Source organism: Muscardinus avellanarius, assembly GCF_963383645.1.
Source record: "Muscardinus avellanarius genome assembly, chromosome: 12".
Classification (NCBI taxonomy): domain Eukaryota; kingdom Metazoa; phylum Chordata; class Mammalia; order Rodentia; family Gliridae; genus Muscardinus; species Muscardinus avellanarius.
Window position 1 is genome coordinate 26,986,137 of NC_137798.1, and position 27,529 is coordinate 27,013,665.

A 27,529-nucleotide genomic window follows, 5' to 3' on the forward strand; every position below is an offset into this window, starting at 1 on the left:
CTCAGCTTCTGCAAATGACATATTTTCTCCTACTTAAAAAAAAAAAAAAATATATATATATATATATATATATATATATATATATATATATATATATAGAGAGAGAGAGAGAGAGAGAGAGGGAGAGAGAGAGAGGTGTCCTGCTCACAGTGACAGGAACCAGTGCCTGCTGGGCGGCGGGGCCAGGTCTGGGGGTAGTGAGGCTGGGCCCAGAGCCTATTGCACAGTAGGCCTGAAACTGGGCCTGCTCCACAGCAAAGGGGCAGCAGGTTTCTTCATCTCTGTAGTCAGGAAGCAATAGAAGCTGCCACTGCCTCACCTGATCTCTCAGCAGATTTCCAGATCCAAGTGACCTCTATTTAAAAAAAAAAAAAAAAAAAACTGTTGTGAGTGGACCATCCTGTCAAAGTTACTCACCTTCGGGTTTTCAGGTTTTCAGTAAGTGGGAATAAGTGTGAAGAAATAGAAGCGCTAATACATTGTTGGTAGGATCGCAAGTTAGTCCAACTACTTTGGAGAACAGTATCTGAGATCCTCAGAAGAAGGTAAACAAACTTACCATATGATCCAGCAATACCACCTCTGGGTATCTACCAAAAAGAATAAAAACCAAAATACCAAACTAATGCATGAACAACCATGTTCATAGCTGCACAGTTCATCATTGCCAAACTGTGGAACCAGCCAAGATGTCCTTCAACGAATTGAGTAGATTTCAAAACTATGGGATATATACACAAGAGAATTTTTCCCAGCCATAGGGAGAACAAAATTATGGCATTTACAGTGAGATGTCACAAAAAAAAAGAAATCAGATGCTTTTCTTAATGTGCAAAATATCAGGGAGAAATGGGTAACAGGAGGAACTCTAGATAAAGAAGGGACCTTAGAGAGGAGCAATTAAGGTGACATCTGAGGGGATAAGGGGGAGGATAAGGGAAACTCTTTAAAGCACATGATGTACTTAAACATATCAAGTCATTCAGGAAGCCAAGCAAGGGTAGGAGGGAAATGGGCTTTTCACCTTAAGAGTGATTTTTTTTACCGTCTCTCTCAGCCTTCCAAGTAGCTGGGACTACAGGCCAGTGCCTCTGTGTAATGGCTTAAGAGTATTTTTTTAACAAAGAATTAAAAATATATTTTATTTTCATAGTTTGAAATTATAAATTATTTTTGTATATTTTATTGTCATAGAAAAATAGTTTGAAATTTTAAATTATTTCCCTTTACTCACTTTTTAAATAATTTTTTTCTTGTTGACTTTGACGGCTTCTAAGGAGGAGTCAGGCATTATTCATGATGTTGTTTCTCAGAACATAGTTTTTGAACTTTACTTGGCTGTTATGAAATTTTGTTGTTGTTGTTGTTGTTGTTGTGGTGGTGGTGGTGGTTGTGGTGGTGGTTGTGGTGGTGGTGGTGGTGGTGGTGGTTCTTTACATAAGTAGGTACTCTAATGTGAATTTTCTTTCCTATAATTCTCCTGCCCAAACCAGACTGGTGCACTTACAGCATTCCCTATTCCATTTTCTGGCATTCCATATAGCTTTGCTCCTGACTGTAACTTAGCAAGATCCTGTTTCAAAATAAAAAAATAAAATAAGGCTGTAATATACCTCAAAGGTAGAACTCCCATGGGTTCAATTTCCAGCATCACCAAAAAAAAGGAAAAAAATTATGAACTGGGTAGAAGAATAGGTAGCTATAATAAATACCAACTACAATCACATCTGTGAAAACATAGACTATAACAATTATGAGATTTCTTTTTCATTTTTATATGAGTGAATTTATGAATGTATTAACCATGGTTAACTCTCCTGCTTTGTATCTCTGCTACATAGCAGCATAAGATGTGCTAATGACAGCTAACCCCATGCCTCATAATATGTCAGCAGTTAAGCTATAGGACACTCGTGTCCAGCCATGCCATTGCTATAAGTACATGTGTACTGTTTGGAGCAATTCTACAATGTTTGTTATACTTTCCAGAAAGACATAAAATATTCCAAAATGCTATTTCATCTGTGAGAACATTCAAAACTATGAACTATATAAATATCATCTAAAACAAAAATAGTTCCATCTTTAAACATTGGATGAATGAAGATTATTTTCTACTTTCTACTGAAAATTGATCTGGTGAAGGAATTAATGTAAAACTCCCAATCCCAAAAATTTATTTACTATAATCAAAAATAATATAACAAGAATTTATAAATTATTTCAAAAATTTATTTTTGTTTTCCCCTTAAAGAAACCCATAGAATTATTTGAGTAATTCTAATTGTCTTCAGACTCTCCCGGGTTTCTTTACAAAATCCCTAAACTCACATACCATATGAAACTACAGAATTCCTCCTGAGGTTCCCAGATCTTCCTGGCTATTCCCCCTCTTACATCCTCACAGATGCCTCTGCTCTAGTGCTAGCCACAAATTCCTCTAGGTGTTGTGTTGTGTTGTATTGCATTATATTGTATTCTTGTAAACTTCAGTTCAATGGAATCTACTTTTTTTTTTTTTGGTAGATCTAACCCTTCTACCTCTGGGCTACACTCCCAGACCAATTTTATATTTTATTTGTCTTTTAAGCCAGCAAGGCTTGCTTCGAACTGGCGTGATCCTCCTGTCTCTGCCTCTCAAGCGCGGGGATTACAAGCGCGCGCCACCACGCCTGGTAATGAAATCTACTTTAATCAGATATAAATATTATTACAATTTCCTTATTCAACTTTTCAAACTAGAAAATAAAGTAAAACAATCTTCGAAAGCCAGAGGGAATCCATATACTCATACAGGTGTTTCAGATTTTACCCTTATAGTTAAGTATCATCAAATAATAATATATTTATTAGGTTTATATTTTGAGATTTCTCATATGTATTTCCATGTAGTATGTAATATTCTGACATTTGCTTTTTATAGTTGACATTATATTCTTAAGCTTCATCTATTAAAAATGTGTGAAACCAATTCTCTGAAATGGCAATGTATTTTCATTGTGTGAGTGAATAGTAGAGTAATATATTACTATGCATCAAATTTATTTATTATTCCTAAATACTGCTGCATTTTTGTAAATTCCTCTTTGTTCACATAGTTAAACTTCTTTCACATAGATAACAAGAAATGGAATATCTGGACTTTTAGTTGTGCATATTTTAACTAGTTTAGACAAATTGTTCTCCTATGTGGCTTTATAAATTGTTTTCTGGGTGGTTGATTTTTATATCTGGAAAAATATAACAGCCTAATATCCCTGAATTCTTGTCAACACTTAATATGATCAGATTTTGATTTTATCTGATAGAAATCACATAGCACTTTCTTTTACCTTAATCTCCTCTGAAGGCTGTGGAAGTTGATATTTTATATGTCTTTTTTTTCTTTAAATTACCTTTTATATGCTTATCTGTTTTACTTTGGATGTTTTTCTTCCTTATTTTCAAAATTCCTTTGTCTATGTTTAGTTCTTAATAACTTCCTGATTATTTGATTTAAAAATACATCTTAGAATGTGTGTTTTGAATTTTGTGGTAGGGCACATGTACAAATTAAAAATTTGTTTTTCTATTGCATATTCTCTGGGATGATTATTTCTTGTTAACAAATAATTTTAACACACATACATCCATTTTGTTTCTCGACTTCATATTCTTTTCATGGCATATAATATATAATCAATATATATTTTGTTTCCATCAAGTCATTTCATTCCCTAAGAATTTTAAATTATTGGCTCCAACTGTACATAATTTTTTCTTAATTTTAAATTTCTACTGCAGATGTGCCTGCATTTGTCTTTTTATTATTATTCTTTTTATTAGTGTCCCATGAGAAATTACAAAAAACTTAGTGGCACAAAACAAAATAAATATATTCTCTTAGACGTTTGGAGGTTGTAAGTCCAAAATCACTTTCACTAGGCTGAATTTGAGGTTTCAGTAGGTCAGCTTCCTTTTGGCACCTGCAAGGAATCATCTGTGTTCTAACCTTTCCAGCTTTCAGAGGCTGTCTTCCTCTCCACATTAAAATGGGTGTTGTTTGTTGTTGTTGTTGTTGTTGTTGTTGTTGTTGTTGTTGTTGTTGTAACTCCACTCTCTCTCTCCTTAGGATCCTTGTGCATCCTAATCTGGGTCCACCTGGATAAGACAGGATAACCTCCCAGTCTGAAAGTCTTCAAGTTAATCACACTTGCAAAGCCCCCTTTGCCTCAATGTATTCTGTTAACTCATGTTCCCCCAAATTTCTAAGTACTCATTTCTACTCCTTTTGAATGTGATATCATTTAGAAATACAGCTGTTGCAGATGTAATTAGTTTAGATGAGGTCTCAGTTGAGCACACCTCTCTTCCAACATGACTTGTGCTCTTATTTTAAAAAGGTGTCATATGAAGAGAAGGAAGATGATGGGAGGAGACACAGAGAGGATGTGACCATCTACAAGCGGAGACAACCACAAATTGCAGAGAGGTCAGAACAGATTTTTCCCTGAGACTTCAAAGGCGACTTTGATCTCTAGGACATTGCCTCTGGATGTCTGGCCTCAAGTACTGTGAGACAATGATTCCTGATGTTTTAAATCATGCAATCTGTGGTGCTGTGTTATGGCAGCCCTAGGACACTAATACACCACGTAAGGCAACATGTTCACAGACTCAGGATTATGACATGCACAGCATATTCAGGCTGACACATTGCTTAACTAATTTTCTATTTTTCTTGCTATAAACATTAAAAATTACTTATACTTTTTATTTCTTCAAAAAGGTTCAGCATTGAACTTCTACTTTTGTTGTTTTGTTTTTATTTCCTATTTCATTAACCTCTGTACTTACCTTTCATTTTTGTTGAAGTATAAATGGTATGGTAAAATAAGGGATAATAACCAGGCCAGGCTGCAGGGCCCTGGGTCCTCCGGGTAGGAATCGAGCAGGCATGCCTGCCCCCTGGAAGGTTTGCACTGGGCCAGGCAGCAGGGCCCTGGGCCCCTGGAGTGGGTTGAGCAGGGCCTGCCTGCCCCCTGGAAGGTCTGGAGGTCCCGGCCACAAGGCCCTGGGCCCTGGGCAGAGGTCGAGCGGGGCACACCTACCCCCCGGAAGGTCCGGAGGTCCAGGCTGCAAGGCCCTGGCCGGGGGCCGGCAGACTGGCCTACACCCAGGAAGGCATGGTTTCGGGCAGGAGGCCGAGCCCAAGTTCCGGGAGGCCCAGTACCAAACAGGAGACCTAATCCTGAGTACAGAGGAACCCAGCTCTGCTGTGCTGCACCAGGCCATGGTGCACTTAGAACAACAGAATCTGCTCTGCATGGTGAGACTGTTGAACTCCACTTTTGGAAGTGAGGAAATAAAAAAAATTCATTGCTACTGAGTGCCAGATAGCCACAACTTCCTCAAACCACACATACTGTCTTCTCTTATTAAAAAAAAAAAAATGAAAAGAAAAAAATAAAATATTGGAGTGGAGTCAAGATGGCTTTTGCAGCAGCCAGTATACTGGAAATGCAGACAAAACATATCAACTGAACTGGAACTTTTGGAAAAAATCCCCATGAAAGAGGATTGCTTCTCCTCTACATCCTTAAAAATCCTGGACATCACCTGTTAGGAGAGAGTTTAGTGGAGACCTAGGAGGAAGGCCGTGTTGGCAGTGGTGGCCACAATGGTGGTGGAGGCTTGTATTTGGGAGAAGCAGAGATCAGATCCAACCCACCCTGATCTTCTGAAGAGATTACCCCAAATGTTGAATGCTACCTTCGCGCATGCTTAGGAACACTGGACAATATGCAGTGTGGGAAAATAGCTTCGGAAAGATTTGAAATGGTGGAGGCAGTGCCAATGGCAGGGGCCAGTACTCAGGGGAGGCAGAGTTCTGATGCAATACACCTGGAACTTTTGAAGAAATAACCCCAGAGGCAGAATGCCACCACCATGCACCCTCGGGAAAGTGGGACAACATGCTGATTGAAGAGTGTGCTCGGATTAGAGCCTGCCGAGGGGTATGGTCAGGGACAGGTACAGGAAAGCCTGGATTGGAGCCTGCCATGAGGCAAGGCCAGTGCTGGGGACCAGAGCTTGCTGAGGGGTTAGGCCGGGGCTGGGGTCTCCGAGGCCGGGATCGAAGCCTGCCAAGGGGTTACATTGGTGTCAGGGTCAGCGAGGCCAGGATCAGAGCCTGCCATGAGGCAAGGCCGGTGCTGGGAACTCCGAGGCCGGGATAGGAGCCTGCCGAAAGGCTAGGCCATTGCCGGGGCCAGCGAGGCCAGGATCAGAGCCTGCCACAAGGCAAGGCCAGTGCTGGGGCCTCCGAGGCCAGTATTGGAGCCTGCCGAGGGGTAAGGCCGGTGCCAGGGCCAGCAAGGCTGGGATAAGAGCCTTCTGTGAGGCAAGGCCACTACTGAGGCATCCGAGGCCAGGATTGGAGCCTGCCCTGAGGCAAGGCCAGTGCTGGGGCCTTCGAGGTCTGGATTGGAGCCTGCTGGTCGGTTAGGCCGGTTCTGAGGCCAGCGAGTCCAGGATTGGAGCCCGCCACGAGGCAAGGCCAGTGCTGGGGCCTCTGAGGCCTGGATCAGAGCCTGCGAGGGGTAAGGCTGGTGCCGGGGCCAGCGAGACCTAGACCCAAGCCTGCCTTGAACAAGGCCGGGGCTGGGGCTTCCAAGGCCGGGATCGGAGCGTGCCAAGGGGTTAGGCTGGTGCCGGGCCAGCAAGACCAGGATTGGAGCCTGCCATGAGGCAAGGCAGGTGCTGGGGCCACCGAGGCTAGGATGGGAGCCTGCCGAGGATTTAGACCATTGCTGGGGCCTCCGAGGCCAGGATAGGATCCTGCCGAGGGTTTAGGCTAATGCCAGAGTTAGCAAGGCCGAGATCGGAGCCTGCCGTGAGGCAAGGACAGTGCTGGGGCCTCTGAGGCTGGGATCGGAGCCAGCCGAGGGGTTAAGCTGGTGCAGGGAACAGCGAGACCAGTATCGGGGCCTCCCATGAGGCAAGGCCGGTGCTGGAACCAGCAAGGTCGGGATCAGAGTCCTTCGGGTGGCCAGGCCTCTACTGGGGATGTCAAGAGTGGGATCAGAACTTGCAATGTGGCATACACAGAGAAATATCACAGAAAGTAAAAACCAGATGCTTCCCCTAGCTAGCGAAATCAAGGAGGAAAGAGGTAACCAGAGGTGATCGAGTTGCAGAAAGGGCCCTATGGACCCTTTATGTGACCAGTCAGAGGGGATGGAATGGGGGAGGATAGAACCTCTTTAAAACTCAGGAGGTATGTAAACAAATATATCAAAGATAACCACCAATCAAACATGGTATTGAGGGAGGGGGAGGGAAAGGGATGGGGATTGGATGAGGGCCAATTGGATGATGTGTGCTTGTATATCCTCTCAAATCTTGTATTTCAATGTCATGTATGATTACAAGGCACCAATATAAAATAAAATTAAAAAATAAATAAATAAAATAAAATAAGGGATAATAAGTATTGAGTTGGAGGAGATTTGAAAATTGCAAACATCCTAAAAAACCACACTACTATCAAGAAATAGAACATTTTCTTTCTTCACTCTGTCAACATGCCCCGTGCCCAACCATCAACTCCAAACTGGATGTGAACTCTGGCCTCTCAGGTTTCTTCAAGCATTAGTTTACCTATTCTGTCTGGCAGTTTTACTAGAAGTGTGATTCAAGCTCTTCTGTATTCTTATGTGTATTAACGGTACAGTCTTTTTTATAACTAATATTCCATTGAATATATACAGGAAAATTAATTTTATCTGTAGTTTGTGGAAAATTTTTCTCCTTTGTTGCTATAATAAAAAAGAAAGCTACTATAAGCATTCTTTTTTGTCTGTTTGTTTACTATTTGGCAGTGCTGGGGATGGAACCCAGGGCCTTGTGCATGCTAGGCAAGTGTTCCAACAGTGGGCTGCATCTCAGCCTTGAACATTGTTAACTCTTTTCATGGACACATATTTTCATTTTCTTGGGGGAAAGGCCTAGAAGTAAAGTTCTTAGGCCATGGTAGATATATGTTTGATTTTATAAGAATCTGATGAAGTCCTTCCTGACTGTCAGAGATGGAGGACTTTGTTTCACCTGCTGCTGGTCACTTTTCTCCTTCTGTTGGCTGCTCACTCCTGCTTGGGAAGATAAAAGAAAGTCATTAAGCCCCCAACTTTATGCCTGCATGAGTTTCTCCATATCTCAATTTTCTCAACCCCCCCCATTAATGGCGTATCCTGGGGGTTCTCTCCCAAAACTCACCTGCTGGGTGAAGGCCTAGAATTAAAAATGATGCTCCCAAACTGGGCGTGGTGGCGCACGCTTGTAATCCCCGAGCTTGGGAGGCAGAGACAGGAGGATCGTGCAGGTTCGAAGCCAGCCGCGCTGGCTTAAGCGACCATGTCTCCAAATTAAAAAGTATAAAAATGGCCGGGCGTGGTGGCGCACGTTTGTAATCCCTGCACTTAGGAGGCGGAGACAGGAGAATCTCGCAGTTTCAAAGCCAGCTGCGCTGGCTTAAGAGACCCTGTTTCCAAATGAAAAAGTATAAAAAATAGGTCTGGGAGTGTAACCTGGAGGTAGAAGGGTTTCAGGAACCCCAGTGCCACACACACACACAAAAGTATAAAAATGGATCTGTGAGTGTAGTTGGAGGTAGAGGGGTTTCCAGGAACCCCAGTACCACCACCAAAAAAAAAAAAAAGAGAGAGAGAGATGCTCCCGACATCCCATTCATTCTCCTTGAGCAGGAGCTCACAGAAACCCATCTGGTCTTCTAATCTCCCCGGACAGCTGGTACTCTGACTCTGTACTCAAACCCACTTCAGCTCTTCCATCAGGCTCTGCCCTTTTATAAGAACTTTCACTTAAAACTTTCTAGCAAGGGAGAAGTTCTCTACTTTGTTCAAATTGAGAGTCACTGATAACACAAACATTAGGAATCAGAAGTCACCTCCTTACATGTAGACAGGGATCAGTTTAAAGCATCTCTCTGCCATCCCTTTCGCCCTTTCATCAAACTTCCAAGAGCAGTGAAAACACACACTTGGGCAGTAGAGTATATCAGTTCAAATCACCTGATTTTACAACAGTAAAAGAGAGAGAATCTAATCAAAGTACAATGGTGGAAGAGAGAGAAATCCATTCAGCATCACAATTAACATGAATATTTTATTTTATACAACACCAATACAATTTATTGAGGACACACAATAGATACAGAACTACATTACAAGATTAGGTCATGGATCAAAGCATGGTGAATATATCATCCTTTGTCCTTAGGAAACTTAAATTTTATTATACTCTTAGATATAGCCATAGTTTCCATGACTCTAAGAAATGATGAAGGTAATTAGATTAAGGTCCTTTTTTGTATTTTGTATAAAGCATGGGTCAAATAAACTATTTCTAAAAAGATACCTGGGGAAAAGGAATCAGAAATTCAGGACTCCTCTATCCTGGAGTAGCTTTGCTCTTCAAATAGACAAGCATGGACAGAAATATGCTGAAGTCCCAGCTCGGGCCACCCTGGAGTGCAACATGTGTAGAGCTCAGATCCCAACTTTGCATAAACCTTTAATATTTTCCTCAAAGTTTATTTCATAGGAAAATATGAAATCACAGAGAATGAATGTGTCTCTCAGTGTTCACACCAGAATGACACAGAGGCAGAAATTGAGAATAAGTTCTAAAAATGTCAAAAGAGTCAAAATGGTCTATACTATAAATAATAGTAGTTACAGAACATAAGAAGAACATTGCTTTGTTGTGGTTTTTGTCTTTTTTGAAATATGGAATCATTTTGAAATATGTATCATTTGAAACGCAATCCAAGAAAAAAAATTATCATAAACCGGTAAGAGATGATGGTTCACATTCCTAAGGCCATCTCATTTCATTCTACTTCAATGTCCTGGAGCTTTGGGTTTACTAATTAAGGTTTTGAGGTATATACTTTTTCATTTGCTCCATTCATTGAGACATGTATTCAGTATACAATAGTCCTCTCCTTAACTGTGGGGAAAAGGTTTCAAGATCTCCAGTGAATGCGTGAAACCACAGAAAGTACTGAACCCTGTATACACTATGTTTCCCCATACATATATGCATACCTATGATAAACTTTCACCTTACCATTAGAGGAAACACTTTATGGGTTCTCTTCATCATATCCAAATTGCTAGCCCCGCTGCTCTTATGCTTTGGGGATCTTATTAAGGATTATTTGACCACAAACACTATGATACTTGGGTCATGATTCTCATAACAGAGCCGGCTACTAAGTGACCCAGGGACAGGCCGTTTTTGTAGCACGGATGCACTGGACAATGTGCTGATTCATGTTCTGGGGGGGGGGGTGCCCCAGGATGGCAGGAGATGTCATCGCGCTTCTCAGAATGGTGGCAATTTAAAATGTATTAACTGATTATTTACGGATTTTTCATTGTATATGTTCAGATCAAGATCTGCTGCAGGTACCTCAATCTCTGGAAGTGAAAATGAGGACAAAGTGAGTGCTGTGTGTTGGCTGAGTGCCTGTTAACACTTAGTAGATGGGTGGTACTGGCACCTCATTAACAAGAGACCCAGTCCAAGCACTCAAGAACAGCAGAGGAAAACCTACCAAAAAGAACAGTGTCTAGAGAGGAGGACAAAGGAGAGAGGTAGGAGCTATGCTTCTGGACCTTTTTAGAGAAGGGCTTAAACCGTGAGTAAATTTTGCAGTAAAAAGAATGGAGCAGAGAATTCTGGACATGGGGTAAATCAATGTGGCTGGAGATTTGTTATGTGTAGGTTATAATGCAATAAATTTATATTAGTGAAATGAAAATGGTCCTGACCTTGGAGGACAATGTGCACTTTCATAGTAGTATTACCTTCCAAAGTCGAATTTTTAACCCTATGAGACAGATAAACAGATACTATCCAGGTAGATGAATAGATAAATGGTTAGTATCTAAAACTGAGAGTAACAGACACTAATCACTGGATTTTTTTTATAGGATAATCTCTGACTACTTGTTCTTTTTTGTGTGTGGGGGAAGGTGTCTGTGGATGGAACCCAGGGGCATTTGTCCTCTGAGTTACACCCCTGCCCTATTTTTTATTCTTTATTTTGAAACAGGGTCTCACTGACTTGCAGAGGGCCTCACTAAGTAGCTGAGGCTGGCCTCAAACCGTGGTCCTCCTGTCTCAGCCTCCCAAATGCTGGGATCACAAGCATGGGGCACCATGCCTGGCTTACTTGTTGCCTTTGTGAGACAAACTTTAACCTTCTCTGACGCAGCATCGCCCCCTGTGGCCGTGGAGGGAGGTGCACTGAACGATTTCCTGCAGCTCCTTCACCTGTGTTCTCAGCCCTGCATCAAGCAGAGCACTGGAGTGCGGGGTCCAGGGCTCCTCTGGGCCAGCGATGTCTTCAGATGGAAGGAGGCTTTGCATTGGAAAGAACAGCTATGAGACACTCGGTGTCACTACCAGGTGTGCTCAGGTGGGTCTGCAGGAACTGGCTGGGATGCTCCACGTACCAGGAAAGAACAGGGCCCCTGCAGTAAGTGTGAACTGTGCGCCTCCCCGGCCCCGGCCCTTCAGAAGCACACAGTGGTCCTCAGCTGAGCCCTGCATGGGCTCCCATGATGGCAGCATCAGGTCAGGCTGAGCCTCAGCCTGAAGAAAACGTATCCTTAAATGGACTCTGCATTAGATAATTGATTGACACCTATGGCAGCCCTTGATATTTATTCATTTTTCACCAGCATAGTGGTGGGGAGACATAGCTTTCTGTGCCATCCCCTTGTGCTTCCCTGACGACTAATGATGTAGAGAAGAGACCAAGAAACCTTTTCCGTAGAGGCTCAATAGTAACTAATTTAGGCTCTGTGGACCACTCAGCTCTGCCACTGTAGCAAGAGAAGACACTGACTGTGCAGACTAGCGGCATTGCCCTGTCCCAGTGCAACTTTATAAAAATAGCTGAGGGGCTGGATGTTGCTCTTGGCTCATACTGTGTAGAGCAGCTTTTCACATGCTTATTGGTCATTTATGGATCTTCTTTATGAAAAGTCTACTCTAAGCTTTGCACATGTTTAAATTGAGTCTGTTCTCTTTTATTGAACAAGATATAAAATCTACATAAAAATCCATTTAAAATTATACATGTGTTTCGAATAGTTTCTCCTAGTTGCTAGCTTGTCTTTTTATTTGTGAAATATATCCAAGAACTTTTCTCAAAACAGTTCAAAGAAATAGCCAGGCGTGGTGGCACATGCTTGTAATCCCAGCATTCAGGAGGCTGAGACAGGAGGATCGCAGTTCCAGAACAGCCTCAGCTACTTAATGAGGCCCTCTGCAACTCAGTGAGAACCTGTTTCAAAATAAAGAATAAAAAATAGGACAAGGGGTATAGCTCGGAGGTCGAATGTCCCTGGGTTCCATTCCCAGACCCGCAAAAAATAACTAACTAACTAAATAAATAAATAAGACCAAAAAATGGAGCTGGGGTGGGGTGCGTGGCTAGAAGCTACAATGCCCCTGGTTTCTATCCCCAGTACTGCCACACACAAAAATTAGCCACGCATGGGGCGCACACTTGTAATCCCAGCATTTGGGAGGCTGAGACCGGAGGATCGCGGTTTGCTGACAGCCTCAGCTACTTACTGAGGCCCTCTGCAACTCAGTGAGAACCTGTTTCAAAATAAAGAATAAAAAATAGGGCAGGGCGTGTAGCTCGGAGGTCAAATGTCCCTGGGTTCAATCCCCAGCCCCGACAAAATAATAATAAAAAAATTTAACTTGGAAACTTTCAACTTCAAGAGGAGTGCACATTATGAAGTGAAGATAAATACCCAAACATATATATCCAAGGGTCTTGTCCATTGTATTCCAGAAACACAGAACGTGGCAAAAGAACTGTGGGCAGGCGCCCGGGGCCTCCTGATGCTCCCGCGGCTGGGGCAGCTCCGGGCAGGCTGGATGGAGGGTTTGTGCAGCAGCTGCAGGCGCCTGGGGAGCACTGTGCATCCACAGCGCAGGAATAAAGGGCAGAGTCCATGGTCTGTGCAGAGGAGATGCTCAAGGAGCTGCGGCGCTCCTTGGCGTCTGTCGTGGACGTCAGTCTTCCCTTGTGCTTCGTCCCAGAAGGATTGTAAATCAGGTTGACGAGCTGACCCCCAGGATCTTGGCGAAACCACTGCACATTGTTCACAGAAGTAGAAAAACTGCACCGCAGCGTGCAATTGGCTCCTTCCGGGAGGATCAGGGCTGGAGGACTCTGCTCCACCTGCTGCCCTCTCACACCTGAGGAGGACACACACAGTCACGGCGAGGGTCACCGCCACACCACCCGCCCTGGAGCTGCCCGCCATCAGGAGGAGGTGGACAGTCCAGTCCCTGAGCTCCTCCGCCTCCCTCCCCTCCGCGCTGCAGCCAGACATCCTGAGAGCCCCGAGTCAGGGGAGCCCGACTCACAGCAGAGCCGGCTGCACAGGAGCCCCAGCACAGCGCCCAGCAGCCTCTCCATGGCCTCCCTGGGGTAGAGGACTCTCCAGCCAGACCCGGGCACTGGGGGTGAGGACTGGGCTCAGGAGCTGCCCCTCCCCCGCGGCCCGTGAGCTCTGCCCCGTGCCCTGCTCCTAAGCTGAGGGCCCCCAGCCTCTGTGCAGGAAGCCCCTCCCACAGGCCCCAGGCTCTGGGGGGTCTGGGTGGAGCAGGTGGGCTAGGGGCACCGAGGAAGGACACTGCTCCATTAGCTGAGGGACTCTCTGCTGATCCTGGAAGCTTGGGGGTGCAAGGGGGCTGGGAGGAGGGAGGGGAGGGAGACCCAGAGGAGAACTGCCTGCCCTGTCCTAGAGCCCGGGAGCCACACAGAAGAAAGTCCACAGGTGAAACCAGCACACAGGTCTGGGTTCTGACTAGGGATCTAACTGGCCCGCGAATTAATTTCCGTGGTGAAAGTCAGCCCAGTCACACGAAGTAATAAGGACTTTAGTGTTCTTGTTATAAACTATGATATCTATGTTATGTACAGAATGAATTCTTATGAATAAATGTTACGAAATACATAATGAATTCTTATTGTAGGAACAGGCAAAATATGTGAGTTACCGAATCTTGATCCCAATTTGTTGAAAACAAATAATTGGGACAAGCTTTGGGAAGAAAGAGAAAGAAATTTATTGATTTGCAGGTGAATTGGAGAAAATGGTAAATTTAAGCATTCAGGAAGAAGCCCCGGGTCCTCTCCAAACAAAAGAATCAAGTGGCTTTTAAGAGTTAGCTCTTCAGGGTCATGCTGGTGTCTTACCAGAGGGGCCAATTATTGTCTTAAGGCATGCTGTAATGGATTCAGATCCACAGGCCAGGGCCAGGCTGCTGTGTTTATAGGCAAGGACACATTTCATGTTAAAGTCTTCCTTGCGTCGGTTCTCATCCAGATCTGCAGGCACAAAATCCCCTTCCATCAGTAAGAACATGCTATTTGTTAACAGGGAGTGAAGGAAGGGAGAGGACAAAGTAGGAGAAAGGCCAGCTCTGACACAGGCCATCCATTCACTGCCAGGGTAGAAAGCAGGCCCCATTACATGTGGACTGGGACTTGTGGTAAATACAAGAAATGATCCCATGGAGGTAGGAAGAGAGAAAAGCTGACCAATGGGCAATAAATTCAATTGATGAGGAGCAAAAAGTTCTGGTTGCTACTGCACAACAGGCTGAGTATAAAAACCAGGAATGTATAGTAGTTTCAAGAAGCAAGAGGAAAGATTTCACCGTAAAGAAATATAACAGGTTTGGTGGAGTTTGTCTTTAGTCCCAGCTACTCAGGAGGCTGAGGCAGGAGGGTCCCTTGAGACCAGGAATTGGAGACCAGCCTGGGCAACACAGCAAGAGTTCATCAAGAGAGAAGAAAGAAAGCCGGGCGTGGTGGTGCACGCTTGTAATCCCAGCATTCAGGAGGTGAGACATGAGGATCGCGGTTCGTGGACAGCCTCGGCTACTTAGTGAGGCCCTCTGCAACTCCGTGAGACCCAGTTTCAAAATAAAGAATAAATAGGGCAGGGGCTGTAGCTTGGAGGTCAAATGCCCCAGACCTGCAGAAAGAAAGAAAGAAAGAAAGAAAAAAAGAAAGAAAGAAAGAAAGAAAGAAAGAAAGAAAGAAAGAGAGGGAGGGAGGAAATGGAGGAAGGGACTGAGAGAGAAAGTGAAATTGAGATGATAAACATTTAAAGAGATGTGATCCATTTGTGATCTATCCCAGTTTAAACCATCCCTCACCCAAGGTGCTGTTTATATGAGTTTATATAACAGCTACTGTTCCCATCTAGAAATACAAACTTGCAAATCACAGTCTTATAGGAATTGTGAAAGCCATTACAAAGGAGGACACTTCCTAGTAGAAAGCACATAAAGTTAGGCAAGAGGATGGTGTAGGACGGACAATCTGTGAGGACCCTGGCGATCTGCGAGGAGATGGAGCACAGCGAGGCAGTGGAGTGGAGCGAGGAGAGAGCACTGTCAGGTGAGTCCAGAGCACATCCAGGGAGGTGAAGGAGCTGGTGCTGAGCACAGAGAAGTAGGTTTCCTTCATCTGAGAGTGTCTGGATGCCATCCTTCTTCCTGGAGGATCAGTGCATATTTATATAATTCTGGTGGGCAATTCTCTTTCAACATCTAAAAAATATTGTGCCGCTTCCTTTTTGCCTCCTGAATTTTATTGAGAAATCCTGTGTCACTGGCATTCTTTGCTTCTTCCATGGGTGAGATGTCACTCTTCTCTGTAATCCTAGTACTTGGGAAACTGAGTCAGATTGAGGCCTCAGCAACTTCCTGAAACCCTCAGCAACTTAGCAAGATGTTGTTTCCAAATAAAAAATAAAAAGGGCTGGGGGGAGGTACTCAGAAGTAGAATACCCCTGGGCTCAAGCCCCAGTACAAAAAAAAAAGAAAATAATTTCTCTACTTGGTTGTTGTTTGTACCAGAATAAATAATAATTATTACTAGAAGCCTTATAAACACAATCCACGGTCACAGCCTCCTTTACCAGCATAGAAACTATAGCCTGGGTTTGAGTTACTTTCTGGAAATTGTTGGTATTGAGAGAGAGAAAAGGGAAGAGGGAGGAAGGGAGGGAGGAAAGAGAGAGAAGGAAAGAGGGAGGGAAGGAAGGAGGCAGGGAGGGAGGGAGGGGGAGAGAGAGAGAGAAAGAGATTAGATGATTCTTCCACCTTATCCACAGGGTCCTGAGGAACCAGCCCAAAACTGAGAGCTCTTGACCCCTCACGCCAATCACACACTAACAAGCTGCCTCTGCCCAAACTCTGGTGAAATGTGCTCTGCTCTGCTCTGTTTAAAATCCAGGTCTGGGCGCCACGCCAGGGCAGGTGCACAGTAACTGGACCTTGGTGCTTCTGTGGCACAAGAGGAAATGTCAAAGCGCCTAGTGTCTCTTGGCTGGTGTCTCTTGGCCTGTGTTGTGCTATAGCACTTCGTCACCGCTGCACATTCTGACCTGCCTTTTGGTCTGGTCTCATTGTAGTTTAATGGACATTTATCTGTGGACACGTACATGAGTGAAATTAAACTGAAGGACGTTGGTGATTCAGCCATTTACTACACATCAAGTGATGCATCTAATAAGGACTCATAAAATTCACAAAGTATATAATTTGTCATGGGTTATGATGACTACTGAGAACAAATAATTATCTGTCTTCTCACATGGTATATGATTTCTTGTCTCCCACCAGAAATCTATAATAATAATATGTTTATGGGTTTTTCTTCCAGATGGAAAAATGAGAATATTCATTCTTAATCATCCTAACTCCCTGGACACAGCCTTCCTAAGCGGGCACCACCCACCTAGCCTACAGGAGGGCAGGGAAGGACCTGCCTTTCGCCTCCTCCTGAGCCTCCCCCAGCAGTGTGGCCTCAGCAGACTCCTGAAGGGAAGGGGGTGGGAGTTAGATTGAACTTTCTGCAGCAAGGAGAGGCAGAGCATAACTTAGTTGTGGAGACCTAAGAAAGGCAATAAAGACTCAATCATAGTCCCTTCATTTGGATGATAAATATTTGAAGGAGACAAAATCCCAGGAGACATTAAACCACAACATATATAGGATATATTGGCAGAGGTTAATCCTGTGTCGGGATTTTCCTAGAAATGTCTCCTAGAAGTACCATGGTCTGAGGTAGAGAGACATCTTTCTGATGGGGAACTGACATTTCAGGAGACGAAAACTTGGGTCTTCGTTAACACAGGTGTCCACCCCTTCCTCCCTCAGAGGAATTATGACCTCTTAAGTCTCTAGGCATTTGGCCTGAGATTGACTCCTGTTCTGCAGGGAACTAAACATTGTCCGGGGAAAGAATGCGCCCTCCCCTCTCAGGGCTCCCCTCAGCCTCTGCCCTCTGGTTTGCGCTCAGCTCCCCTGCAGTTGCTCTCACTGTGTCTCTCACCGCGCAGTAGTACACAGCCGAGTCTGAGGTTTGGACAGAGGGTTTCTGCAGGTGGAAGGAGCGCTCCCTCTTGACAAGAGTGGCCTGGAAGCCTTGCTTCTCCATCCTCTGGTTGTCTGTTGAGCTCTTCAGGAGCAGCCGAGGAGCTTTATCCAGATATTGGACATACCAGAAAAGGAAAGCAGCTGAAGAAGTGGTCTGGTACGTGCAGTTCAGGGTCACAGGTGTCCCCTCTGTGACAGTGACCAGGCCTTCTGTCTGGGTCACTGAGTCTCCATGGCTCCTCCCTAAAAAAATAAAAAGAGATTTTGTTATATACGGAAAAGGCCAAAGTTAGCATCTGTTTAGAGTAAAATAAAATATTATGAATGCTTAGGATAGAATATTCCTCACTGAAAACTAAGGGGATCACGAGAACCGAGTAGGTGACAGAGAACACGTTGGTAGAAGGCCACATTCTTGCCACTTGTAATAGACCAAGTCGTATAGGGTTGTCTCCAGCGAGATCTTATAGAAACTCATTTGTAAGAGCCCATTTCTGCTCTAAGGCAGTCTGTCTTGTGACTACAAAGAGAAAAGACTTGTGTAACCACTGCCTGAATGCAGTGAACTACATTAGAAACACAGTGCCCTCTCGTGGTTGCCCTGAAAATTGCAACAAACCTTGTCTAATAATAGAGGTTTTATTATTAAAACCTTGTTTTAATAATGGTGCTCCCTAGAAGTAGAAGGTACATATGTTTCCTCTAATATGCCCAAACTAGGAAACACAAAGGATACCAGTGAGACTCCAGATAATGGAGGGGAAATACCAGCAAAGTTTGAATGGAAAGATAGGAGAGGAGGAAGGCTGATCTTGATTAATGAGGGTCTACATCTGAACATGTGTAAAATTATGAATAAGACATGGTTAACCTGGACAACCATTGTTGGGAGGGGGGAAGGGAAAACGGGGGCGGGGGAGGGAGAGGGCACCAAATATAGTTTAAATGTATACTATTTATGTTCAATAAAAAAATTATTAAAAGAAAAAAAATAATAGTGCTCCCTTTGGGGTGGACAAAGAATGTGTTCCAAGACCCCAGCAGATGCCTGAAACCGAGGATACTATAGAAACTCATTTGTAAGAGCCCATTTCTGCTCTAAGGCAGTCTGTCTTGTGACTACAAAGAGGAAAGACTTGTGTAACCACTGCCTGAATGCAGTGTACTACATTAGAAACACAGTGCCCTCTCGTGGTTGCGCTGAAAATTGCAACAAACCTTGTCTAACCTAGTTTTAATAATAGGGCTCCCTTTGGGGTGGACAAAGAATGTGTTTCAAGACCCCAGCAGATGCCTGAAACCGAGGATACTACTGAAACCTAAGATACTTTGTTTTCCTACATATACACACCTATGATGAAGTCTGATTATGAACTAGGCATACTGCTTTCTGGTTCAATCATTGCCATCAACTGGAACACATTTTGTATTCATGTCTTCTACCCACAAAGGTAATACCTTTTCCACTTAACTAGACACTCATCATGCATTGTGGCACCAACTCTTGCAAAGTCTGAGAGGTGAAAACGAAGCTAGAATGAACTGACTTTTAAGAGGGACTGAGGAGCGAGTAGTGTGCAGCATGGATACACTGGAGAAAAGGACGACTCCCATCCGGGTGCACGGAGCGCAGTGGAGCAAGATTCCGTCACACTACTCAGAAGGGCACACAGCTGAAATGCATGGACGGCTTATTCTGGACTTTTCATGTAATATCAGATCACAGTGCACAACACGTAACTGAAACTGAAGTATCCTGTAAGGTTGAACGGTTGTAAACTAGCTCAAGAGAAAGATAAAGAGGATGACATATAACTCTGTGAAGAAAGAAATAAACATTTGCTTTATAGATTTTCAACTGCATTTGAGACGATATTCAGTTACTACTTGCAACTTTTTCTCCATGGTGGTGAGATCTCTAGCTTCCCAAATATTCCCAGGCACATTTTTTGTTGTGTATGTGTTAATAGAGACAACCCAAGGGCATTCTACTTTCAAGTTCTACCCACCTTTTTCTTTGTTTTCTATTTTGCTTTGAAACTGGATCTCACTAGGTTCTGAGATCTAACCTGCCATCTTCTTGTCTGAGCTTCCCAAGAACTGGGATTACAGGCACATGCCACCACACTGATCCAGGCACAACGTTTAAGCACTATAGATGAGGCCTCTCCCTTGAATATGTCCCTGTGAATCCTGTGGGTGAAGAAGGATCTCTGTCTGTCAGGTCTTCTCTCCTCTCCTCCATACCACCACCTGAGTTAACCCTCTTGAACCCAAGTCATCCCAGTCAGCATGCCACCTTGCAGAGGAAGCCTCGTGCCATGTTGTGCTTCTCAAGTAATCTGTGGTAAAGGACAGGTGTCTCCCAATGCATTACACACTGATATATTTGTAAAATATAATGCAAACCTATTACTGTAACTTCTGTTTCACTGATAAAGGGAGAGTACTATAGGGATTGACTTCTGAATCCATTTTTAATCTTTGGCTGATCTACACACACGTGCAGGATGCTCCCTGAATAAAACAATGGGTAAAATAATTTCCAGAGCTCACACAGTGGTGGGCATAGATGTCTTCAGAACCAGGATTTTAAAAACTCTATGATACAAGGGGAAGGCACCAGAATTCTAAGAAGGGTGGAACAGTACTAGTAGGATGAAGGCATTCCAAAAGAGAGGTTGTTTGAGTAAAAATTAAAAGCAAGTCTCTAAGACCAAACCGATAAGAAAATTACATCAGTGGCAAGAATGTATAATGCCCTTTATACAGTGTAGTGAAATACAGCATCCAACAATATGAAATACACATGTCTAGAGTCATCAGAGTTATTAAGCATGCAAAGAAACAAATAAATAGAATTTTTCAGGAGAAAAATCAGTAGTAGTGACACAGATGACAGAATTATTATAAAAGTACATCATTATTATAAATATATTATCCATAATAAGAACATAATGAATAATGCAAAGAGCTCTAGGAGCCTAAAGAAGAGAAAAAAATGAAGATATAAAAAGCTACAAATGGAACTTCTACAGATAAAAACAATTAAATTATTGATGTAAAATAAATTATATAGAATTTACAGCAGATTAGAAACCACAGGAACAAAACTCAGTGGGTTGAAGAAATTGTAGAAATTGTTCAAACCAAAACAAAATGAAAGTGAAGAAAAAGAGAATAGAGTCCATGATCTATGGTATAAAATCAAATAGTCTTGTATGTGTATGAATGAAACCTCACAAGAAGAGAGAAGAAAAATATTTAAAGAAATAAGGGCTGAAATTTTGAGATGTAACTATAAACCCACCAATACAAGGGAGAAGAAAGAGAAAGATATTAATTACAAGGTTCACTGTAATTGTCTTAGTCCACTTGGTGTTGTTATATCAAAATACCTGAGGCTAGGTATTCATAAAGAAATGAGATTTATTTGCTTATGGGTGAGTGGGAAGTTCAAAAGGCCTGGGGCTGGCATCTGACAAGTTCCCTGGATCCATCACCACACAGCGAATTTGAGGGTGGACAGTGACTTGTGGAAGAGGTCACAAGGCAAGAGAAGGAGTGAGGAAGCCAGCATCCTTCATAACAACGCACTCTCCCAGTAATTAGTCCAGCCCTGTGAGGCTCAGCTCACTCAGAGAGACCTAATCCAGTCTAAACCATTCTTAAGAGAACTAACCCACTTATAAGTTAGGGACAGGGCAGAGAAAAGCCATTCATTTCTAAGAGACACCCCCTGGAGATCAAGTCTCCACATGAATTTTAGTGGGTACATGCTACATTCATACCATAGCAGTAATAATGTTTCTGAAATCTAGTAACACAGAGAAAATATAAAAAGTTGCTGGAATGCAGGACAAAGAGCCAAGGAAACATACAGAGCATCAGAACTAATAATGATGCCAGGAGTGGTGGCACACGTTTGTAATCCCTGTGCTTGGGAGGTGGAGACAGGAGGCTTGTGCTGGTTCAAAGCCAGCCTCACTGGTTTAAGAGACCCTGTTTCCAAAGAAAAAATATAAAAATAGGTCTGGGAGTGTAGCCCGGAGGTAGAAGGGTTTCCAGGAACCCCAGTACCACCAAAAAATAAAATTAAATTAAAAATAGGGCTGGGAGTGTAGCTCAGAGGTAGAAGGGTTTCCAGGAACCCCAGTACCACCAATAAAATAAAATAAAAAAAATAAAATAAAATAAAAAATAGGGCTGGGGGTATAGCTCAGAGGTAGAATGCCCTTGAGTTTCAGCCCCAGTACCACAAAAAAAAAAAAAACTAATAATGATGATTAACTTTTCATCAGAAACAAATCATGTCGGAACATAACTATGGGGCTAAAAGAAAAAATCTTTTAAAAACAACTGCTTAAAGGCAAAATATAAAACTGCATTGTGAGACTTTAAACAAAATGTGAATAAAATGAATAAAAAATAAAATAAAAATGAACTAAAAGTAAAGTGTGAAAACAATAGCATAAACAATACCAGAGGAATGGTGCATCATCATGTGTGAGCAGTAAAACAGTATTTAAATTCAGAGAGGGATAAGTTAGAGATGCATCCTGGGAACTATCAGTTCTTCAACTTTTGAGTCAGAGATCCCTGTCTCCTCCCCCAAAGACATCTGTCTCTGATGGGCAGATTTACTATTTTTCAAAGGAAAGGAAGCTTCGGTTAGAAATCAAGAAGGATATTCAAAGGCGGCGTTCGGGATGAGGAGAGCACCACACTGTTGAACCGTATCTCATTGTCTGAAATAAGATGGGGACGAGGGCAAACAAAGCAAAGGATGTTGCTGGGAGCCTCACTGGCCTGCACAGCTGAGGTTACCATCTCAGACCAGCGTGGCTATTGTACGCTGCACTGGCTGAGGGACCTGGTGGGATGGATACGGGTGTGGACTTATTTACCAGTAATGTTCTTCTCTATTTACCAGTAATGTTTAACTCTTCCTTCCTCTAAGCTTGTTCCAATGCATTCCTGCCGTCTTTCCTGACCTTGGCCCATGACAATCTTCCAGCTCCTGTGTTTAATTGTTTTATATGTTTCTTTGATTAAACCTTCAATAAAAGAAAAGCACTAGCATATGAGGACAGGAGATTTGCATTACCTCCTCTCCAGCTGTCTCATATTTCAATAATAATAATAATAATAATAATAATAATAATTTTTCCTAAAAATGATCATTTCTGACTCCGAATCAGCAAGTAACACCTATGGCAACCAGTCACACAGAGGATGTAGGGGGTGGACAGATTGCATTGGGCCTAGCAAAGGACAAGTACTACATGTTGATAAATAGAGAGATAAGGGGCAAGGTTCAGAACTTCTTTGTATCATAGGTACTGTATGCCTAATATCTGTTTCATTAAAAAAAAAATAAACCCACAGGAGTGGATTATGTCCTGAAAACATAACCAAAGTGATTCAGGACGCTGGACAGCTCATTGGGGGCCTGTTGGGGTCTCCAGGACCCTGGGACTTGGGGAATCCAGATCTGAATGAGACACGGACAACTGTTTGATGAACAATTGATAATCTTTTCTTGTGAGCCCATTCCTTTTATACACATGGGGTACATGAAGACAGCAGAATCAGTACAATTGTGTTAAATCATTAAAAAACTAACAATACCAGCACTCTAGGTCCAATCCTGGGAACCAACCCTGGGAAAAGAGCATTCTGCTGATAAATAGAACAAATGCCTCCCTAAAGCGTACTGAGAACAGGGTATTCTTCAAGGAATGTGAGGATAAAGAGATACAGCAAGCAGGGTCTTGAAGGCCATGGCCTTTCGCCGATGACCTCAGAGGACTTAGAGCACCTTCTCTTTACACTTTGCACTAAGCTCTCATTACAGGGGCGTGTAGCTTTACTGGCTTGTTATTTGTCTTTATTTCACTTTAGCTTCAACCTCTAGCTCAGGGTAGTGGAACAACTCTGCAGTGGAGCCATCATGTGTAACATCAGAGATTCTGAGTTGTGGGGCATAAGGGTGATCAATTTCAGGAAAAGGATCAGTAGGGAGTAACAGCAGCCCAAGTCATTATCAATCACCTTCACAGGGACCTGGAATAGTCCCAGCTGTCCTTCAGGCTATGATGTATTCATGTCTCCACTCCCACTAAGAAGCTTCCTGTATCATGGATCCTGGGAAAGGGTCAGTCCACCTGTAATAAGCTTTTAGCCTGACTCAGATGAGACTCAGGGACAAACAGACAAACCTTTAATCTTGGATAAACTGTCAGCACACTAACTCTACTTTGGATAATGTTGTATTTATCACATAAATTTCTTTCATTCTCTGATACTGAGGCCAGTGGCAGTTGACACAGCATCAGATCCGCCTGGTTTTTAAACACAGGGACAGCCACACCCATATACATTCTGCGGTCAGCATCTGTGAGCTTGAACCTTGGCAACCCAGATCCAGATGGGGCTCTGATTTTGAAAGAGCCCCACCCACCTGCAATGTGTTTAGTTCCTAAAGAGACAGTAGATTGCCTTTCTCAACAAAGAACAACTGGCATCTCTGTTAGTAGACCGCATACCTGTCCACCTTCCCTAGGACATCACAAGCAAAACTGTGTCATATAGAGGTCCAGACAGATGACAAAGTGTAGTGACCTCATGATTGCCAAATGAACGTGTTTTACATTTCCTGATGCCCATACAGTAAAAAATAAAATGTGTCTAATAACTTATTCAAAGAAAATTATTTTATTTAGGAGTTAATACCTATTCCCTCTTCCCCTCCCTTCTCCTTTCCTCATTTTCTTTCTCCTTCAACCTTCTCCATCCTCCTCCTCCTTCCCTTTTACTTTTTCTATTTCCTCTGCTCCTTCTTCCAGCATTTCTCCCTGTCCCTCCCCTGCCTACCCACAGAGAACAGTAGTTTCCATGTGTTGACAGAAGGTGACTTCCCAGGTTTCTCTCCTCTCTTCTTCATTCTGTTTTTATTACTATTATATTGTCATGCAATATATGGAGATACATGGAAATTTCCATAAAACTATCTGTCCTTTCCTGAATTAGAGGAGCTGTATAATACATGTTGGAACCTCAAAGAGGTGATGAAATATGTGTTCTTGTGAGACTAGTGAAATTTCGGGAGGAACTACTAAACAGCAACTGCCTAATTAAACCTCTGCATTTTACATATCAGGAACAGAGGCTGAGAGATGTTAACAGCCTCTTTAAGGTCACATAAGTTGTTTATGTAATAAACTCTAAAACTGCATTTTAGTGTTCCTTCTGCCCATTACTGTGTGCTAGATACCACAATAGTCCACTACAAATGACATTCACAGTCAAAAAACATGCCTGCTTGTTTACAATGTTTCTTTCATGATTATCATAGAAATTAAGTGTGTTTTGAATTAATAAAAATGCATACATTTCCCAAACTGGAAATTTGGAAATTAATGAAAAAACTCTGTGAATTTATGGGAAGCTGGTATAGTTTCATGAGACATAATTCAGATTTGTTTCACTTGCAAATGTCATTTTATCTTGTAACTATTAATAAAACATTTTATATTTAGATTAATATTTTTAAATGAATGGTGAACAGTAAAATTAAAATAAGTATACATTGAAGTCATTACATGTCCAGAGAATCAGAGTTTCCAAATAAGCTAGAACCCCCATTTTTATGTGATATCAAAGTTTTAAATGATGACAACTCAGAGATTTAAAAAATGTGTGTAAAGCAAACAAATAAAAATCTTGTTCTATAGGTGCTGGTTGTAACATATGAGAGAAAAACATATGTTTAGACAGGAAATTGATGCTGGTCAAAGCCATGTGTGTGTTGAGTGGCAGCTGTCATTCTGGCCCTGACCCCTTCTCATCTTCAAGCTGGCCATAACTTGAAGAGGAAAAGATGTATTCAAGAGACTCCATAGTTGTGGAAAATTTTCTACCTTGTATATTCCCCTCTGCAAGCAGCCTCTAAATGAAAACAACATATTTTGGTGATTTTTAAAACTCATAATCATAGCCAGTCACAGTAGCACCTGCCTGTAATTCTAGCACTGAAACAGGAGGACAGCAGATTCAAGGCCATCCTCAGCCACTTAGTGAGACACTATTTCAAAATAAAAAATAAATTGGACTGAAGGTATAGCTAAGAGGGTTATCCCTGGGTTCAATCCTGGGACCAAAAATTAAAAATGAATATTATAATCATGTCACAAAAAGAGAGAAGTCAGAGGTGATTTGAGAAACATTTCAAATCGATTCTGCCTGTTCAAGAAGTTGCCAGTGTGATTGTGGGAAAAGGTCTAAATCAAATAACTTATCCTACTTGATGAAGTAATGGCACTAATTTAGAGAACAGTCACCATTATAAGCAGATTATATTTTAGACAACAGTCACTATTATAAGCATTCTGCACACTAGCAAATGTACAAGTGTGTGAATGAATCTGAAAATTCAACAACTCGTCAATAAAAATGACTCATTTGGTTTAAAAATAATTTAGATTTTCAGATTTTTCTCAATTCAATAAAACCAAAAATAAATTAATAGGTTTTGTTAAGTAGCATTTAAAAATATTTTATATGTGCTACATATTTTATCTCAATCTACTCTAAAGAACAGAAAATGCACACACTCCTAATAAGTGATATATCTAGACATTTTACATGAACTGAACCCAGATTTCCTTGCCAAACCCCTGCCTATGCTGTGACACCCTTACTCCCTCCTGTCTGTGGTGGAGTCTCGCCCCAGAGGCTCTGTCTCTTGCTGAGGTTTCTGTGGGGTTCCTGCAGGTGCCCCTCTCACTGTGGCCTCCCTCAGGGCACAGAAATACACCGCTGAGTCCTGGAGCTGTGAGGCTCTGATGGTGAGGCTGATGGATCTGGACGACTTCAGGAAGCTCAGAGAATACCGACCCTCTGTTGCATTTTGTGCACTGTAAGAGTCCTGACGGATGAGGAGAATCATTTCTCCACTTGGTGGTTGTTTGTACCAGAATAAGGAGTAAGAAGGATCGCTTGTTTCATACATACAGCCCAAGGTCATCACTTCCTTCTCCACCACAAAAATTGCAGTCTGAGCTTGAACTACCTTCTGTGCCATGCTGGTTTCTGCAAGAAAGAGGACAGACATAGGTTGATCGTTTATCTGGAACACGAGTGAATTAGAAGGAAGTGGCTTAGGACCCAGAGCTCTGATTCCATTGTCCTTTGTCTCCCTTTCTCAACCTCCTCAGAGAACCATAATCTCTCTCCCCAGGACTTAGTGCTGAGAAAAGCCCAAGCCTGAGCTTGTGCACATCCTTACCAAGACAGATGAAGGCAAGGGCTGCCCCCAGCAGGCTGGAGACAGCATAGTGGCAGCTCATCCCCTGGGGAAAATGTCCTATGTCCAATCCAAACCTTAATTCTGTACCTTGCGATCAAGTGCTACAAGCAAAGCCACTGGGCTGTGTGATGCATCTGCCCCAACAGGAATGTAGTTATCAGATATGGGCAGGTTTGCCTGGGTCCTGACATGTGCTTCCTGTACAGTGGGAGAGGAAAGACTGCCCTGAGCATTTGTTCCGTCTTATTATAACTCTTTAGACTAGAAATAAGCAGTAGTAAAATTGAATCATACAAAGCTCATTCTACTTTGATGGAAAATGTGGGAGTTACAATATATTCTAAAAACCTGAAATAGCATGGTCAAGCACCTTTGGGTCTAACATATGCCTTTTTGTTTGTGGACTGAACCAAGGTAAAAAGAAACCACAGAGTTCTGATTCTTGAATGAGAATGCAAGCTTTCAGACTCAACCATTGTTCCCATCTTACTAGCAGTTTCCATACCTACAGTTATGTCCACAACCCAGAACTTCTCAAAGCACAGATCCCCAAGTACAGAATGAGGCACTCCTCAGAATTACAGTGAAGAGCTGCCAGGCTGAGGATGAGGTCAGACTGAGGAGTGTCTGCACAGAGTGAGCAGGATGTGCTGGGGTCACACCAGGGCACAGCCAGGACAAACTGGGCTGCTCCGAAACTACAGTGTCCTGGATAGGAGGATG

General features: G+C 42.7%; 1 gene segment (V, D, J or C); it reads right to left on the minus strand.

The window, feature by feature from the left end:
- Positions 1-17,341: 17,341 nt before the first annotated feature.
- On the minus strand, positions 17,342-17,909 carry LOC308270943 (T cell receptor alpha variable 18-like). The segment is given in 2 exons: positions 17,846-17,909; positions 17,342-17,739 (listed from the first exon to the last, which is right to left on the minus strand).
- Positions 17,910-27,529: the final 9,620 nt, after the last annotated feature.